At 47.9% G+C, this 18,536-nt stretch overlaps 1 long non-coding RNA gene across 1 annotated transcript; it reads left to right on the forward strand.

Annotated features, from left to right (window-relative positions):
- LOC144676364 (uncharacterized) lies at nucleotides 1-18,044 on the forward strand. The gene is made up of 5 exons (XR_013575312.1): nucleotides 1-210; nucleotides 4,259-4,286; nucleotides 8,510-8,562; nucleotides 10,133-10,176; nucleotides 17,046-18,044. It is a non-coding gene; the product is annotated as an uncharacterized LOC144676364 (long non-coding RNA).
- Nucleotides 18,045-18,536: the final 492 nt, after the last annotated feature.

Below are 18,536 nucleotides of genomic sequence, written 5' to 3' on the forward strand. Positions count from 1 at the left end.
CGCTCCGGCCAAGCTCCTGCCTCCCCGATACCACCTCCAACCCCACCGCACTCCTGCCATTGGTCGTCCAACACAGCCACACTCACGGCCAGCATTTGTGGCCCATCCCTAATTGCCCTTGAGCCCAGTGTCTTGCTCGGCCACTTCGGAGGGGCAGCTAAGAGTCAACCACATCGCCGTGGGTCTGGAGTCATAAGTAGGCCAGACCGGGTAAGGAGGGCCATTTTCCTTCCCTAAAGAGCATCAATGAGCCAACTGGGCTTTTAATGACAGTCAACGATAGTTTCTAGTTCACCATTACGCACTTTGAACGGAATGTTATTAACTGTATTTAAATTCTTCCAACTGTGGTGGGCTTTGACCCCAGAGGTCAGTTGAAGTCTTCAAGACTGGGATTGATGCATTTCTGTTGGGTGAGGGTACAAAGGGATGTGGAAGCAAAGGCTGCTAAATGGGGTTAAGGTGCAGAGGAGATGACCTATGAATAATGGAGCATGATTGAGTGGGTCAAAAGGCCTCTTCCTGTTCCTAAAAGCAGCCTCCACCGCATCAGCAGATGTGATGAATCTAAAATTGGGCAACATCCCATCAGCAGATTTGTGATGAGCAATGATCCTAATTTGCAAAACCTGCTAGAAACACACAGCGGAGAGCAGGGGTGAAAATCATATTTGGCGACCAATTCCTTTGGGAGTGTGTGACAGACCAGAACCCCCACTGCACCTCCTGTACCACTTGCCTTAGTTGAATTGCAGACTCTCCTTTCCAGAGAGAGAGAGAGAGAGAGAGGGTGTGAGAGAAAGTGAGAGACATTGAGAGAGGCTGAGAGAGACAGAGGAGTGAAAGAGAGAGAGATTGAGAGTGAGAGAGACAGAGAGAAAGTGAGAGAGACACTGAGAGAGCGAGAAAGTAAGAGAGTGAAAGAGACAGAGACAGAGAGAGCGAGTCAGAGACAGAGAGAGAGAGAAAGAGAGAGACAGAGAGTGAGAGAAAGAGAGAGGGACAGAAAGAGCTAGAGAGAGAAAGAGAGAGAGAGGCAGAGAGGGAGAGAAGCAGTCAGAGGGAGAGAGAAAGAGTGAGATAGAGGCAGACAGAGACAGAAAAATGAGACAAAGGGCTAGAGAGAATGAAATAGTTTGAGGATACCCTCCATTGTGTTGTGTGGCACTACCACCGTGCTAAATGGGATAGATTTCAAACAGATCTAGCAACTCAAGACTGGGCATCCATGAGGCACTGTGGGCCATCAGCAGCAGCAGAATTGTACTCGAACACAATCTGTAACCTCATGGTCTGACATATCTCCCATTCTACCATTACCATTAAGCCAGGGGATTGACCCTGGTTCAATGAAGAGTGCAGGAGGGCATGCCAGGAGCAGCACCAGGAATACCTAAAAATGATGTGTCAACCTGGTGAAGCTATAACACAGGAGTGCCAAACAGCATAAGCAGCAAGTGATAGACAGAGCTAAGCGAGTCCACAACTAATGGGTCAGATCTAAGCTCTGCAGTCCTGCAGAGTTGTGAATGGTGGTGGACAATTAAACAACTCATTGGAAGAAGAAGATCCACAAATATCCCCATCTTCAATGATGGAGGAGCCCAGCACATCAGTGCAAAAGATAAGGATGAAGCATTCGCTCCAATCTTCAGCCAGAAGTGCCGAGTGGATGATCCATCTCAGCCTCGTCTGGAGGTCCCCAGCATCACAATGCTTCAGCCAATTCGATTCACTCCATGTGATATCAAGAAACGGCTGAAGGCACTGGATACTGCAAAGGCTATGGGCCCTGACAATATCCTGGCAATAGTACTGCAGACTTGTGCTCCAGAACTTGCCACGCCCCTAGCCAAGCTGTTCCAGTACAGCTACAACACTGGCATTTACCCAGCTATGTGGAAAATTGCCCAGGTATGTCCTGTACACAAAAAGCAGGACAAACCCAACCCGGCTAATTACCATCCCTTCAGTCTACTCTCGGTCATCAGTAAAGTAATGGAAGGGGTCATCAACAGTGCTATAAAGTGGCACTTGCTTACCAATAACCTGCCCACTGGTGCTCAGTTTGGGTTCCGTCAGGGTCACTCAGCTCCTGACCTCATTACAGCCTTGGTTCAAACATGGACAAAAGAGCCAAACTCCAGGGTTGAGGTGAGAGTGACTGCCCTTGACATCAAGGCAGCATTTGACCAAGTGTGGCATCAAGGAGCCCTAGCAAAGCTGGAGTCGATGGGAATCAGGGAGAAAACTCTCTGCTGTTTGGAGTCATACCTAGCACAAAGGAAGATGGTTGTGGTTGTTGGAGGTCAGTCATCTCAGCTCCAGGACATCACTGCAGGAGTTCCTCAGGGTAGTGTCCTGGGCCCAACCATCTTCAGCTGCTTCATCAATGACCTTCCTTCCATCATAAGGTCAGAAGTGAGGATGTTCGCTGATGATTGCACAATGTTCAGCACCATTCGTGACTCCTGAGATGCTGAAGCAGTCCATGTCCAAATGCAGCAAGACTTGGACAATATCCAGGCTTGGGTTGACAAGTGGCAAGTAACATTCGTGCCACACAAGTGCCAGGCAATGACCATCTCCAACAAGAGAGAATCTAACCATCACCCCTTGACATTCAATGGCATTATCATTGCTGAATCCCCCACTATCAACAACATGGGGGTTACCATTGACCAGAAACTGGACTGGACTATCCATATAAATACTGTGGCTACAAGAGCAGGTCAGAGGCTGGGAATCCTCCGGTGAGCAACTCACCTCCTGACCCCCCAAAGCCTGTCCACTATCTACAAGTCAGGAGTGTGATGGAATACTCCCCACTTGCCTGGATAAGTGCAGCTCCCACAATACTCAAGAAGCTTGACACTATCCAGAAGAAAGTAACCCACTTGATTGACACCACATCCACAAACATTCACTCCCTCTACCACCGACACACAGTGCCAGCAGTGCGTACCATCTACAAGATACACTGCAGCAACTCCCCAAAACTTCCTTAGGCAGCACCTTCCAAATCCACAACCACTACCATCTTCAAAGACAAGGCAGCAGACACATGGAAACACCACCACTTCTCCAAGTCACTCGCCATCCTGACTTGGAAACATATCGGCGTTCCTTCACTGTCGCTGGGTCAAAATCCTGGAATTCCCTCCCTAACAGCACTGTGTGTGTACCTACGCCACATAGACTGCAGCGGTTCAAGAAGGCGGCTCACCCCCACCTTCTCAAGGGCAATTCGGGACGGGCAATAAATGCAGGCCCAGCCAGCAAAGCCCACATCCCATCAATGAATGAAAAAAACAGAGAGAGACAGACAGAGAAAGCAAAATAGAGAGGCAGAAACAGGGTATATAGCGAGGCAAAGAGGCAAAGACAGAAAGACAAGAGAGAGACAGAGACAGAGGGGGAAAGAGAGAAAGACACAGAGAGAGAGACAGACAGACAGACAGAGAGAGAAAGCAGGACAGGGAGGTAAACTGAGATGGAGATCAGAGAACAGGAGGTAGACAGGTAGAGACAGACTGGCAAGAGAGAGAGAGACAGACAGAGGGAGAGGCAAAGGGAGAGTGAAGGACAGAGAAAGTGAGACAGAAAGGTAGAAAGAGAGGCAGGGACAGATAGATGAGAGAGAGAAAAACAGAGAGGGTTAGAGAGAGGGAGAGACAGAGAGACAGACAAAGAGAGACAGTGAGATAGAACAGAGGGAGAGACGTGGAGCATGAGATAGAGAGGTACAGATAGACAGACAAGAGAAAGAGAGACAGAGGGAGCGAGGGAGAGAAAGCGAGGCTGAGGCAGAGCCAACGAGGCAGACCCCACCTGCCTGCCAGCCAGCCACTGGTAGACAGTCATAGAAGGAAAAGGGTCTGTAAAGAAAGGGAACAGAGAAATGAGGAATTGAAACATTCTTACAGAGGGACTTCAGTAAGACACGGCTTGCCTGACATCAGATTTTAACTTGGCTCAACGACTTGGCACTCCCGCTGCAGAGTCAGAATGTTCAAGTCAGGTTCAAATTCCAAAAATTGCTACGTTGTCAAATTTTGAGGCGGGCAGTGCTGAACCACCCATGGGTTTAACCAGGCTGGCTGGCAGAAGGACTGCCCGAGGCAAATATTGTGACTCTCTCTCCTTCCATTCCGGGCTCCGGGCGTACGCTTTCCCAGGTTAACCATCAGACCTAGCTAGCAACCTACATCGCTATGAGTGTCTCCGTACTTACTCTGTCCATCTCCTGTCTCTGCAGGGAACATCGGGCAAGTGGACAAGGAGAAGTAAGTACCAATTAATAATATACCATATGTTCCTTGGTCTACTACTGTGTATATTAAATAATAAGACACTCTGCCTTACCTAGACTAACACTGTATATGTGATACAATAACACACTGTGCATTTCGTTGGGTTTTTGTATGGATTCCAATTGGAATCAACCCAATTTATCGGCAATTCATTTGAACGCTCTGGTTTTGAACGAGACTTTGAACCCACAAGGGAAGGCCAGGCCCTTCAGATAGTGAATTCAAAGAAGCTTTATTTAATGTGTTATGACATGGCAGATGACGTGTGCCGTGCTGACCAAATCCACAAGGGAAGCTTGGCCGCACTTTCACAATGGTGTTGCGATTTTGTATTTATTACGAAATGTGTGCCCTGAATTCAGAAGTAATAAGTTCACCAAGACCTTTGGAGATTTTTTTTTAAATAAATTAAAATCTTCATTTACAAACTAAAAGATGCCAAGCACATACATAAGACTACAGTTACTACTATAATAACTCATAACATTCCTAATTAACCTGTCCCCCAGTTACACTCCCTTTAAGGCAACTGTCCAAAATAGATTTTAGATATAAAACAGACTCAGCAAGTTAACACAATGCCCTGGACAGTGGAATTCTAAATGGCTTTTCCCCAACTCCAGTTTCATAAGACAGCAGACCTATGCACAAATTAAGGCTTCTTGACATGTTCCTGTTAGATCTGACATAGCCTTCCAACACACAACTTTTCAATCTCCTTTATATCCGTTTCTGTCCTTTAATATGTAAACTCTATTGTTCCATATGTGTTTGAAACTGTATCTTCCTCATTATATAAAAACTTTCATGGTGCCAATATTGCCAGTAACCTTTGGGGAAAAAATAAACACCATTCCTCAGTCCTGCTTATCTGAGTAGTTATAAACAGACTAAAATCTCTTTGAAATCCAAATATCCCTTCATTTATCTAAAAATGCAAATTCCCTTCACACCTTACATGCTAAGCCAGCATCCATGATACACATTAGCATGTCAAGCACCTAGCTTCTTTTGGTGATTTAAATCTTGCAAGTCTGCCTGACTCCAAATGTAATTAAATCACAGACAGACTCAACTATACTTACCCCCATAATCCTACTTCACAATAAACCAGAGAAACATGATGAAAAAAAATGTTAGTTTCATGACAAAAGAAAAAATATAAATTTGTACAGTTGTAATATAGAATTATAATACAGAATTAGTTAAATCAAAATATGCACCCGTACAATTAAACCTTCACACAAGAGTCATCCTCTGTCTTCTTTCTACACTAAACTAATTCCAAGTACATTTTTTTTTCATATTCGTTCATGGGACATGGGCATTGCTGGCTAGGTCAGCATTTATTGCCCATCCCTAATTGCCCTTGTTCAGAGGGCATTTTTAAGAGTCAACCACATTGCTGTGAATCTGGAGTCACATGTGAGTCAGGCCAGGTGATGGGGATGGCAGATTTCCTTCCCTAAAGGGCATTAGTGAACCAGACAGGTTTTAACAACAACCAAGTCATGGTCACCGTTTAGACTTTTAATTCCAGATATTCATTGAATTCAATTTCCACCATCTGCTGTGGTGGGATTTGAACCTGGCATTACCCTGGGTCTCTGGAACACCAGTCCAGGGACAATACCACTACGCCACCGCCTCGAAAGAGCTCGTACTCATCTTATCCAAAAGACCTCTACCACTTTCGATAGGCGGTCATTTCCATGAATTTCCATGAAGGAGAATTTCCATTCTCCTTCCTTCTTTTTGACGAGCATCTTCGGTCAGAAGCTGTCACCTCCCCCTGCCCTTACGCCCTTGTTCCACCTGCTCCACCCCCCTCCCGAACAGTACAAAATCCATCACACTTCCACTTCTGAGGGAGAGCCACACGGACTCGAAACGCTATCTCTGTTTCTCCCTCCGCAGAGGCTGTCGGACCTGCTGAGCTTTTCCAGCGCTTTCTGTTTATTCATTTCGGATTACCAGCATCCGCAGTATTTCGCTTTTATCTTCAGTCGGAATATGGCTCGCTAACAGTATTTCTGGACATGGGGGCTAATGGAACGATGAAATTGTTCAATGTGCTCTTTTAATCTTATTTCAGACCTACGGCTTTATATTTTGCACAGCTTTAGGTTTCTAAACTCTCTTCTAGCCTGATTTAAATACAATCTTCTGTAGCCATATCGTGAAACTAAAAGTCTGTAAGGAAACTTTATAGTAAATGCAAAGGGTGAAATTTTGCGACCCCATCACAGGAGGGCCATAAAATGCAGTGAGCCAATCAAAAGCCCATTGACTTCGGGGGGGACTGTAAAATCCCCCCCGGCATAAAATTCCACCCGCAATCTCTTTAGGAACACATCTGGTGTTAACCTGTGTAGGTTTGAAGACTAACCTTGTGATAAACCTGCTAATTAATTTGTAGTTATTTACTCATAACTGAGGCTCAGTCTTAGTTTCTGGCCCAACTATTCAAATTTCCATCCATTGTTTTATCTCTACCTTTTAGCCTATTTCGATCCCTTCACCCCCCAACCCCCCCCACCCCCACCCCCACTAGGGCTATCTGTGCCTTGCTCGTCCTGCTTTCTACCCTTAATGGCACCATTGGCACATTTCTTAGCTATTTAGTCTGAGAATGATTGACTTTTCTAAAACTCACCATCCGAGTTTACTCACAGCTGCTGGTTATCACACTATATATTTTTGTTTACAAAATTGTGAGGGGTACAGACAGAGTAAATGCGAGTAGGCTCTTTCCACTTAGATTATGAGAGATAAACACGAGAGGACATGGCTTTAGGGTGAAAGGGGAAAGGTTTAGGGGGAACATTAGGGGGAACTTCTTCACTCAGAGAGTGGTGAGAGTGTGGAACGAGCTACCATCTGACGTGGTAAATGCGGGCTCACTCTTAAGTTTTAAGAATAAATTAGTACATGGATGGGAGAGGTCTGGAGGGTTATGGACTAGGTGCAGGTCAATGGGACTAGCGGAATAATATTTCGGCACAGACTAGAAGGGCTGAATGGCCTGTTTTCTGTGCTGTAGTGTTCTATGGTTCTATGGTTCTATATTGTAGAATAATTCACTGTGCATTACTGTGTATACACTGTATATAGTATAGAATAACATACTGTGTATTGTTGGCACAACACTATATCTTATATAATAACACACTGTGTGATACTAGGTATAACACCATATATTATATAATAACATTATGTTGTTGGTATAACACTAAATATTACAAAATAACACTGTTACTGGGTATATAACTATATATATATTATAATAACATACCATGCATTGTTGGTATAACACTATACATATATAATAACACTGCGTTACTGGGTATAACACCGTATATATAATAACATACCATGAATTGTTGGTATAACACTGTATATATTATATAATAACACTGTGCGTTACTGGGTATAACACCGTATATATTATAATAACATACCATGAATTGTTGGTATAACACTATATATTATATAATAACACTGTGCATTACTGGGTATAACATGGTATATATTATATAATAACACTGTGTTACTGAGTATAACATTGTGTATATGTTACATAATAATGCTGTGTTATGGGTATAACACTATATATTATATAACAACACTGTGTGTTACTGGGAATATAACTGTACATATTATAGAATAACACACCATGCATTGTTGACATAACACTATGTATTATATAATAACCTACTGTGTGTTACAGGGTATAACACTATATATTATATAATAACGCTGTATTTTTGGTATAACACTATATATTATACAACAACACTGCGTTACTGGGTATAACACAGTATATATTATATAATAACACAACATGCATTGTTGGTATAACATTATATTATATAGTAACACACTGTGTGTTACTGGGTATAACACCATATATATGATATAATAACGCACCATGAATTGTTGGTAGAACACTGTATATGATATATAACAATGTGTATGGTTAGTATAATACTACATATCATAAAATGGCATTGTGTGTTTTTGGTATAACTGTATATGTTATATAATAAAACTGTGCATTGTTAGTGTGATACTGTATACATTATATAACAATACACCAGATGTGTTATACATCTGTCCGTATAACTGAACTCACTATGTGTCACAGTACTCGTGTGCATAAGCGCATATTCTCTGTGCTCTCTCTTTTCCCACAGCATTCCAGCCCTGAATGACGATCCATCCAAGAAAAGGGATCAACACCAGACAGGTAAAGTGAGTCCGTGTAAAACATTGGAACAATTGCGCGCGCTGTAGCTAACTGGATCGGGAATTGAAAGCTGCATTGGACGTGTCACCTCGGACCTCTCCATGAGGTTTGGGCACCAGTTGGCATGGTATCGGAATCGCCATATCCTGACAATTCCCCAGAGATACCTGGCTTAAGCCATGCCCCACACTCCTCATTCTGACCGACCTAGCCTCTGGTAACCTTTTACAGGTGTGCCAGTCCCACCGTCTCACCATGCCCAATTCTGTACATCAGTGGAAGGGCAAATGGCATCACAATGTCAGGGCAAAGGGCAGGATAAGTGAGCAAGGTTTCTCACAGTTACCCCTGCGTGCAGATAGCCTTATATCCAGTGTCGGTCATGTTGTTTCAACTGGTCAACTACCTCACTGGCACTCATTGGTTTTTTTTTTTAACCTAACATTGAAACTCTATCGCCGTTCCTTCACTGTCGCTGGGTCAAAATCCTGGAACTCCCTCCCTAACAGCACTGTGGGTGTACCTACACCACAGGGACTGCAGCGGCTCAAGAAGGCGGCTCACCACCACCACCTTCTCTAGGGGCAATTAGGGGTGGGCAACAAATGCTAGTCTAGCCAGCGATGCCCACATCCCCATGCACAAATTTTTAAAAATAGTTCTCGGGATGTGGGCACTGCAGGCAAGACTGGCATTTAATGCCCGTCCCTAGTTGCCCTGAAAGGGCAGTGGTGGTCCTTCTCCTTTAGCTGCTACCGTCCTTGGGCCGAAGGCTTTCCTGGCCATGGTATTAGAGTGGGTAATGATGATGCCCCAGCAATGATAAAGGAATGCCAGTCTAGGGTGGATGTTTAAGTTGGAGGGGAACTTGGAGGGAACAAAGCTCCCAAGAAATTGTGGGGGTATTTTTTGTCCTTCTCAATGGTAGCAGGCAGTTAACAGTGAGGTGTGGTCCAGCCTCCCATTTTGGACAATGACCTATAAGGGCATCCATGCCAACTGCATGCCAGCAAGGAGTCGACACTTGCATTGAGAGGAGTCCAGACGGGCGAGAATGGGAAGAAAATGGAGGAAGAAAATGTGTTCAACTAACATGCAAGAAGATGAGTGACATAAGAGATCTCTCACAACAATTTATATAACGTTTTTGACATAATGAACTTTCCCAAGGCACTTCACAGGAGTGTTGCAAAACATTATATAACAGTAAGCCACATGAGGAGACGTTAGGTCAGGTGACCAAAAGCTTGGTTAAAGAGGTAGGTTTTAAGGAGTATCTTAAAGGAAGAAAATGAGACAGAGAGAGAGACGGAGGGGGGGGGTTTAGGAAGGGGGTTCCAGAGCTTAGGGCCCAGGCAGCTGAAGGCCCGGCCGCCAATGATGGAGCGATTAAAATCGGGGGGGATGCTCAAGAGGCCAGAATTGGAGAAGTTCAAAGATTTCGGAGGATTCTGGGGTTGGAGGAGATCACAGAGATTGGGAGCGGGTGAGGCTGTGGAGGGATTTGAAAGCTCGGGTGAGAATTTTAAAGTTGAGAAGTTGCTTAAAGTGCTGTCTGTTTATATTTCAGATCCTCCCGGTCAACCCCCACCCGCTAATGTCCCTGTCGGCGAGGTAAGTCTGGAGTGGATGTAGAGACAAACAAATCGAGATATGAGTATTAGCAAAAACTCGGGGAATTTTTATTTAATTGTCTTTGAAGATCAAAGGGGTGTTACGCAGAACTTTTCCTCAGTGGATTGAATGGCTGGACCAAGAGTTCATGATAAGTTAGGCTGCAGGCGGGTTGGACAGGCTTTTCACGTGCTAGACTTTGCCTTGTTCTTAATGTACAGCAACTGGATCAAAGAATGTTCGCAACATAAGAATCGCCCACTGCCATAGAAAGTAATAAAGTAGGAAAGGGAGAAGGAGGAGGCCACTCGGCCCCTCGAACCTGCTCCACCATTCAATAAGATCATGGCTGGTCTGATTGTAACCTCAACCCTACATTCCCCGCCCGATCCCTATACCCCTCGATTAACCTTAGTGTCCGAAAATCTACCGATCTCCAACTTGAATATACTCAATGACTGAGCATCCAATGCTCTCCTGGGGAGGTGGGGAAGGGGGGAGGGGAGAACAGTTCCAAATGTTCCCAACCCTCTGTGTGACGAAACTTCCCCTCATCTCAGTCGTAAATGGTCGACCCCTTATCCTGGGACTATGACCGCCCCCCCCCCGACCCCCCTAGATCCCTGGCCTCCCAGCGAAGGACAACATCCTCCCAGCATCTGCCCTTAAGAGTTTTTATATGCTTGAATGAGCTCAAGTCTGATCCTTCTAAATTCCAGGGAATTAAGGAGGCAGTCTACACAATCTCTCCTCACAGGGACAGCTCCCTCATCCCAGGAACCAGCCCAGCGAACCTTTGTTTTTGCGCTCCCGCTAAAACAAGCGCAGGCTCACAAAAAAAAAATCAACCTTCGAAACCCCTCGCCCACAATTGGCGTCGTGGTGATGTCACTGGACTAGCAGGGGCAGCATTGTCCCTTGGCGTGTGGTTGGACGGGCAGTGTAAATTTGAATTGATTTGACTTTCTAATGGCTCTAACAGGCTTTTTAATTGTCGGCAGGCGTGCTGCCGACCACAGTGCCCGCCCGCCGAACGAAATACTGCGGGACTGTGCCATGACGTTGGGACGCTCACCGCCGACATCATCGCGCGCCGTTTTGCCACTTGGCCGGATCGTGTGCGCGCCCGCCGAGCGCAATTTTCTGCCCCAAGTTAACGCTTTGGGGGGGCGTGGGTTCAAATCCCACCGTGGACCATAAGACCATAAGACATAGGAGCAGAAATCCACAATACTCTCCACCTCGCGGCTGCTCCACAATGTCCCCGAGCTGCCGCTCCAGCTCCGAGAAATGGGCTTCCAGGAGCTGCGGGTGGAGACACTTCCCGCACACATGTTGGCCCCGGGCACTGGAAATGTTCCCCGGCTTCCCACATAGAGCAGGAGGAGCATACCACGGCTTTGAGCTCTCCTGCCATGACCATACGACCACAAGACATAGGAGCAGAAATTAGGCCATTCGGCCCATCGAGTCTGCTCCGCCAAGCAATCATGGCTGATAAGTTTCTCAACCCCATTCTCCCGCCTTCTCCCCGTAACCTTTGATCCCCTTACCAATCAAGAACCTATCTATCTCGGGCAACTGGTGGAATTTTAAATTCGATTAATCGATCATTAATCTGGAATTGAAAGCTTATCCCAAATAATAGTGGCTCTGAAACAATCATCGATTGTTGCAAGAACCTAATGTCCTTTAGGGAAGGAAATCTGCCGTCCTTACCCGGTCTGGCCTACACGCGACTCCAGACCCACGGCGAATGTTGGTTGGCTCTTAACTGCCCCTCTGAAATGGCCGAGCAAGCCCACTCAGCTCAAGGGCAATTAGGGATGGGCAACAAATGATGCCCACATCGCCGGAAAGAGTGAACAAAAAAAAGAAAAATGTTCACAATATCAACAAGTGCCAATATTCTATCTTTTCACCATTGTGGGGTGAGAGTTTAGATCGACATTCTTGGGTCGATATATTTTCTTTGTCCCCAGCGTGTCAAGCATCGCACAGACCGAGTGCAGAAAGGACAATCCTACGATAGCAATGGATTCCCATCTGACTTTTCCAACCAGTTTAGACTCAAGTTGAGGCCAGAGTCTCAGAATGAGGGGGTCGGCTAACGTGGGGCTGGGACGAGGAGAAACCTCTCCCCTCAGAGAGTTTGTGACTCTTTGGAATCCTCTGCTCCAGAGCGCTGCAGATGCTCAGTTGTTGAGTGCATCCAAGGCCGAGACGGAGAGATAAGCGGACGGGAGGGGAAATTAAGGGATTATGGGGCTCAGACAGCGACATGGGGTTGAGCTGGAGGGTCAGCCATGATCTCACTGAATGGTGAAGCAGGCTAGAGGGGCTGAATGGCCTTCTCCTGCTCCTATTTATGTTCTTATGAGTTTTGGGGTCATATTTTTTTTATAGGCTCCTTTGCCTCCGGCCCAAAGCAGTCTTCGAATCAGTGACCACAGTTGCACGGACTAACAATATGGGCAGGATTTTCCCGTTGGCGAGTTGGGGGAGGGGCCTGCTCGCCGACGTGAAAATGATGCGGGATGACATGGGGGGGGGGGGTGGGGGGAAACCCCCGAGGTCATCCCGCCCCATTTAAATATTCGGGAAGGCGGGTGGACATTGGCCCGCCCACTTAAAATGGCGGCGGGGCCCATTTTGGTGGCAGCGGTGATGGGCTGCCCGCCCGCCACCGAGCCGGTGGGGCCCGCCCGCCCATATCAAGGGCAAAAGCTCGGGGACCGAATGCTGTAAACGGCTCCCTGTCTTCAGGCCTCCTACAGAGAGAAGCTTCGGCTCGTCGGTGTGGGGAAGCTGCCGGGATTTCCAGGCAGCCGGAGCAGTGAAGCAATTTCCCTGCCACCAACCCCCAGCTTCCCCTTTGCACCCTGGGTGATTGCCACACACGCTCTCGAGCGTGCTCTTGCTGCAAGCATTCCCACCCGACAGCGGAGTTCAAAGTGCGGTCACTTGTGCGAGGGTGGCTGCCAATGTGCACACCACAGGCAGCACTGAGAGCTAACAGCGGGGGATCTGCTTCTCGGTGGTCATGAACGCTCGGTCTCAGGCATCGGCAGAACTTACCGGCTCTTCTCCGAATAATGACTTGGGATTGTTTTTTTACACACACACACACACACGCACACACAGGCAAATCTTGCATTTGTCTTATCACAGCCTCTCAAAGTGCTTTACAGCCAATTGTTTTTTTTTAAGTGTGGTCACTGTTGTAACACAGGAAATGTGACAGCTTGGCTTTGTGATGTCGCTTGAGGGGGCAGATGTTGGTCCAGGGTTTCGGGAAGGGGACCTCCCCCTCCTCAGCCCCGCTCTTCCTCAAAATAGTGGTCAACGGGGTGTTTAATGTTCCCTCCTCCAAAAGACAGCACCTCAGGCAGCGCGGCACTCCCTCAGCACTGCACTGGGAGTGCCGGCCTGGGTGCAGTTCTCAAGTCTCTGGGGTGGAACTTGACCCCACAGCCTCTGGCTGTGCAACCCTCCGAGCCACACCTTCCCAGGGTCTCCAATGGGCGAGGAAGAGTTTTGAGTACCTTAGTCCCAGCCAGACATCAAAGAAGGATTCACCCTCACCAGCGATGGGGCGAGGTTAATCCCTGATCCAGTTGTATGTCCATGTCCATGACCAAATGCAGCAAGACCTGGACTATATCCAGGCTTGGGCTGACAAGTGGCAAGTAACATTCGCACCACACAAGTGCCAGACAATGACCATCTCCAGCAAGAGAGAATCTAACCATCGCCCCTTGACATTCAATGGCATTACCATCACTGAATTCCCAACTATCAACATCCTGGGCATTCCCATTGACCAGAAACTGAACTGGACCGGCCATATAACTGCTGTGGCTACAAGAGCAGGTCAGAGGCTGGGAATCCTGCGGAGAGTAACTCACCTCCTGACTCCCCAAAGCCTGTCCACCATCTACAAGTCACAAGTCAGGAGTGTGATGGAATACTCTCCACTTGCCTGGATGAGTGCAGCTCCCACAATACTCAAGAAGCTCAACACCATCCAGGACAAAGCAGCCCCACCTGATTGGCACCCCATCCACAAACATTCACTCCCTCCATCACCGACACACAGTGGCAGCAGTGTGTACCATCTACAAGATGCACTGCAGGAACTCAGCAAGCCTCCTTAGACAGCACCTTCCAAACCCACGACCACTACCATCCAGAAGGACAAGGGCAGCAGACAGATGGGAACACCACCACCTGGAAGTTCCCCTCCAAGCCACTCACCATCCTGACTTGGAAATATATCGGCCGTTCCTTCACTGTCGCTGGGTCAAAATCCTGGAACTCCCTCCCTAACAGTGCTGTGGGTGTACCTACACCACATGGACTGCAGCGGCTCAAGAAGGCAGCTCACCACCACCTTCTCAGGGGGATGGGCAATAGAGCCAGCAACACCCTCATCCCTTGAAGGAATATTTTTTTAAAATGTCAAAGCAGAGACAACGATGTTGAAACAATGACCCACTGCAGACCCCAGGACTTGCTCAATCCCCTCTCCCAGGTATCCACTTCAGCATGTGGCACAGTGAAAAAACTCAAGCCGGACAATCAAGGGAATTCAATTTTTTTTTTGTTTTTGCTAACCTTCATTGGCAGGATATGGGCAAGGTTGGCATTTATTGCCACCCCTAGTTGCCATGAGGAGGCAGTGGTGGGGCACCTTCTTGAACCACTGGGTGGAGAGTTGATGCAACAGAGTGGCTGGCTACGCCACTCCGGAGGGTAGTTAAGAGTCAACCACGTTGGTGTGGGACTGGAGTCACGTGTAGGCCCAGACCTCACACGAATGGCAGGTTCCCTTCCCTAAAGAATGGTTGTGAACCATTTGGCTTTCTAACGACAGGCTGAAGGCCTCGAGTTCACATTTCAGAACCAGACCCTTTTATTTTTGAGCTTATTCCAGTTCGCAAACTGCCCAATGGCGGGATTCAAACCACATCGTCCGGTTACTAGCCTAGTGACATAACCACTGCGCTACCATCCCACTATTGTGCAGAGAAGCATGTGCATAGCCTAATAGATACTGCAGGGCAAGACCTCTGTAAACTCCTTACAAGGCCATCCATGTCTGATTGGATAAGCAGTTCCCCGCCTGTCATTTTAATTCCCCAACTTGCTCTCACGCTGATCTCTCTGTCCTTGATCTGCAACACTGCCCTAATTAAGCTCAAGGAGCAGCCTCTCACCTTTCAATCAGGCACTTTACAGCCATCCGGACTCAACATGGAGCTCAACAATTTCAGATCTGCCCTCAATTTCTTTCCTTTTCTTTTCAAGTGTCAACCTTTCTCTCCTTTGCCTCTTGCTCCTGCTTTCGGTTGGCAGGTGATCGTCAATCTGCCATTCGCAACTCCTCTAGGCCCATCTTCTGTTCCTTGACTTACTCCATTACCACTCCCTCTGGCCTGGCACTATCGAACTCTTCTGTCATTTAATCTCTCCCATCTTCCACCCGATCACAGACCCTCCCTTTTGCTGCCTTCCAACCCGCACCCCCCGCCATTTCGCTTGATCCTTAAACCACGACATCTCAAGCTTCTCCTCGATCTGAGGAAAGGTCACAAGGCCGGAAATGCCTGATCCTTTCCAAAGACGCTGCTCACTATCTTCTGCATTTTTCCGTTTCTATCTGGGAAGCATTGGGATCGTGGAGGTGGCTCTGGGCTGGGATCATATACAGACCCATGCCCGGGCATTGGCTGAAGGGGGAAGCCTTGCGAAGTGAGGGGGGGAGGGGTGGCGGTGGGGGGGTGGTGGGGGGGGTGTTGGTTGGGGGGAGGCAGATTTTAGAAGGGGGTGACAGGTGGCCTCCAAGCAAGGTTTCGCCAGATTCCGCGGATTTCGATGTCCGAGAGACAATGCCATGGTGGGGGGGGTGGAGGTGGTCATGGGTGCCCATTGGCATTGATCATAAGACAGAGGAGCAGAAATTAGGCCAATCGGCCCATCGAGTCTGCTCCGCCATTCAATCATGGCTGATATTGCATTGGTGCCGGCCTCAAGCACAGAAACAGGAGTAGGCCATTCAGCCCCTTTGAGCCTGCTCCACCCTTCAATGAGATCATGGCTGATTTGTATCTGAACTCCATTTGCCCACCGTGGTTCCTTAACTCTTAAAACATGGCTGGGGAACCTATGGCCCTTGGGCGGGGTCTGGCCCGTCACTCAATCTCACCCGGCCCGCAGCGAGGTTTCTAAACATAGGAACCCATGACAGTAGCACATTCCAAATAGCCTCCATCGACATCGCTGAGAATTGTCTCTGGATAAGGGCATCAGCTAAATCACTATAATAACGTTTAACGATATAATATCCAAACTCAACCATCGCATTGAAGCAGTGGGAGAGTTGAGCGTCTCCGCATTCTCTCTAAAGGAAACAAAATGACGTTGGTTTTGATGTGTATGTGTGTGTGTGTGTGTGTGTGTGGCCCGCGACTGATTTTGCCCACGTGTGAACGGCCGTGATAAGCAAAAATAAAAACGTTCCCCACCCCTTGCCTTGAAAACCCTTACTCAACGACAATCCACCAATCTCAATCGCAAAAATATTTCAGTTGACGTCTGGGCTCAATGGTTTTTTGAGTGAGGTTGGGGGGAGGCGGGGGGTGTGGGGGCGGGGGGGGGCGAGTTCCACTCCCCTTTGTGTGAAAAAGTGCTTCCTGATACCCCCACCCCGAACGGCCCAGTTGCAATTCTAAGGTCCTGCTGCCTTGTCCCGGACTCTTCCCCCCGCCTCGCCAGGGGGAAATAGCTTCTCTCGCACGTTCGTCACCTTGCACGCCTCAACTAGATCAGCCTTTAACCTCCCGCACCGTGTTCCATTTCTCTGGCAGGGTGACGAATCAGGAGGAATTGTCTACGCAGCCTTACAGATGAACCCAACAGCGAGAAGGAAAGTCACACCAACAGACAACAATATCTTATACGCAACCGTGAGGTTTCAGGCTGAGACTCAGTAACCTCCCTCCTTGCATCTGTTGTACGAGACCCGTGAATCAAGAAGGAAGAATCCGAAATATTTCCACACCCATCGTACACTCCGCCTCGTTCTGTTGACTTGCCTTTGACAATTCGCGCCCCCTTACAGCATCCCATCGCACCCCCCCACCACCCCAGCGCCAATCCCGGGCCAGAAAATGCGAGGTCAAGCCGATGTCAACTTCGAACGGGAACTAGACGCTACCTTTGCCCTCCGTCCCTCGCCCACAAACCCCGCACACCACCCCACCTCCCCCTCCACCCGCCAACCCCCTTACCAACCCCGCCATCTTCGCTTAAGAAGGAGATGGCGGCACCAATAACCGGGCAGACTGAGTGGCTGGTTTCGAATCAGCCCGGCTGCCCCAGCATGGGGGTGGGGGGGGGGGGGGGGGGGGGGGGGTGCCCGGGAGAGGAGTGTGAAGGCCCCTGCAGTTAAATAGCCTGATGTGGCTCACTGCCTCACTGTGAGCAATGGCTGGCACGGGAGACCCAACTTCATAACAACCCGCCATCTGATGTTGGCCCCGGTCAGTGGTGACCCTCCCTCTCTGTGGCGCGGCTTCCCATGCCCGCTGGATGGTGGGTCCATCAGGTGGCAAAGAAAAGTTCGCTTGTTGGGCTTATTAATTAGAAAGAATTGCTGAAGAGAGACACAAGTTTCCAAAGCTTCGCGTCTAACATTAATTTAAAAGGGAGATGGTGGCTGAGTGATAATGTTACTGAGCTGGCTGTTGAAAGACCCAGGCTCATCCTCTGGAGACATGGGTTCAAATCCCGCCATGGCACCTGGTCAAGTTTGAATTCGGTGAATAAAACCGGGGATGCAAAGCCTGGTCTTGGTGATGGTGACCACGGAACTGTCAATGATTGTGTCTTTAAATGCCGTCTTGTTCACTGATGTCCTTCACGGAGTGAAAATGACCATCCTTAACCCGGCTTGGCCTACCTGTGACGCCAGACCCACAGCAACATGGCTGACTCTTAACTGCCCCTCTGAAATGGTGGAGCAAAGCCACTCAGTTCAAGGGCAATTAGGGACGAGCAACAAATGCTGGCCTTGCCACATCCCATGAAAGAGTTTTTTTTTTTAAAAAACCCCATCAGGACAAACACAAGAATACCAAATTTCAAAGGGATGGCCACAATTTATAGCACAGGAGGAAAGACTTCTGATTGGGTGGCAAGTTGACTCTGATTGGCTCAGGGGTTACCATGGAGAAAGCAACAGAGACCTATTGGCTCCCAAATCTCCCCAAACTATAGGCATGCCCCTCTTTTCAGCATTATTCAAGTTCTATACTACCTTAGCAAATGTGAATAAAAAAAGACAGAGTTGCATCTGT

This window comes from Cetorhinus maximus, unplaced genomic scaffold (genome assembly GCF_964194155.1).
Source record: "Cetorhinus maximus unplaced genomic scaffold, sCetMax3.hap1.1 HAP1_SCAFFOLD_1545, whole genome shotgun sequence".
NCBI lineage: Eukaryota > Metazoa > Chordata > Chondrichthyes > Lamniformes > Cetorhinidae > Cetorhinus > Cetorhinus maximus.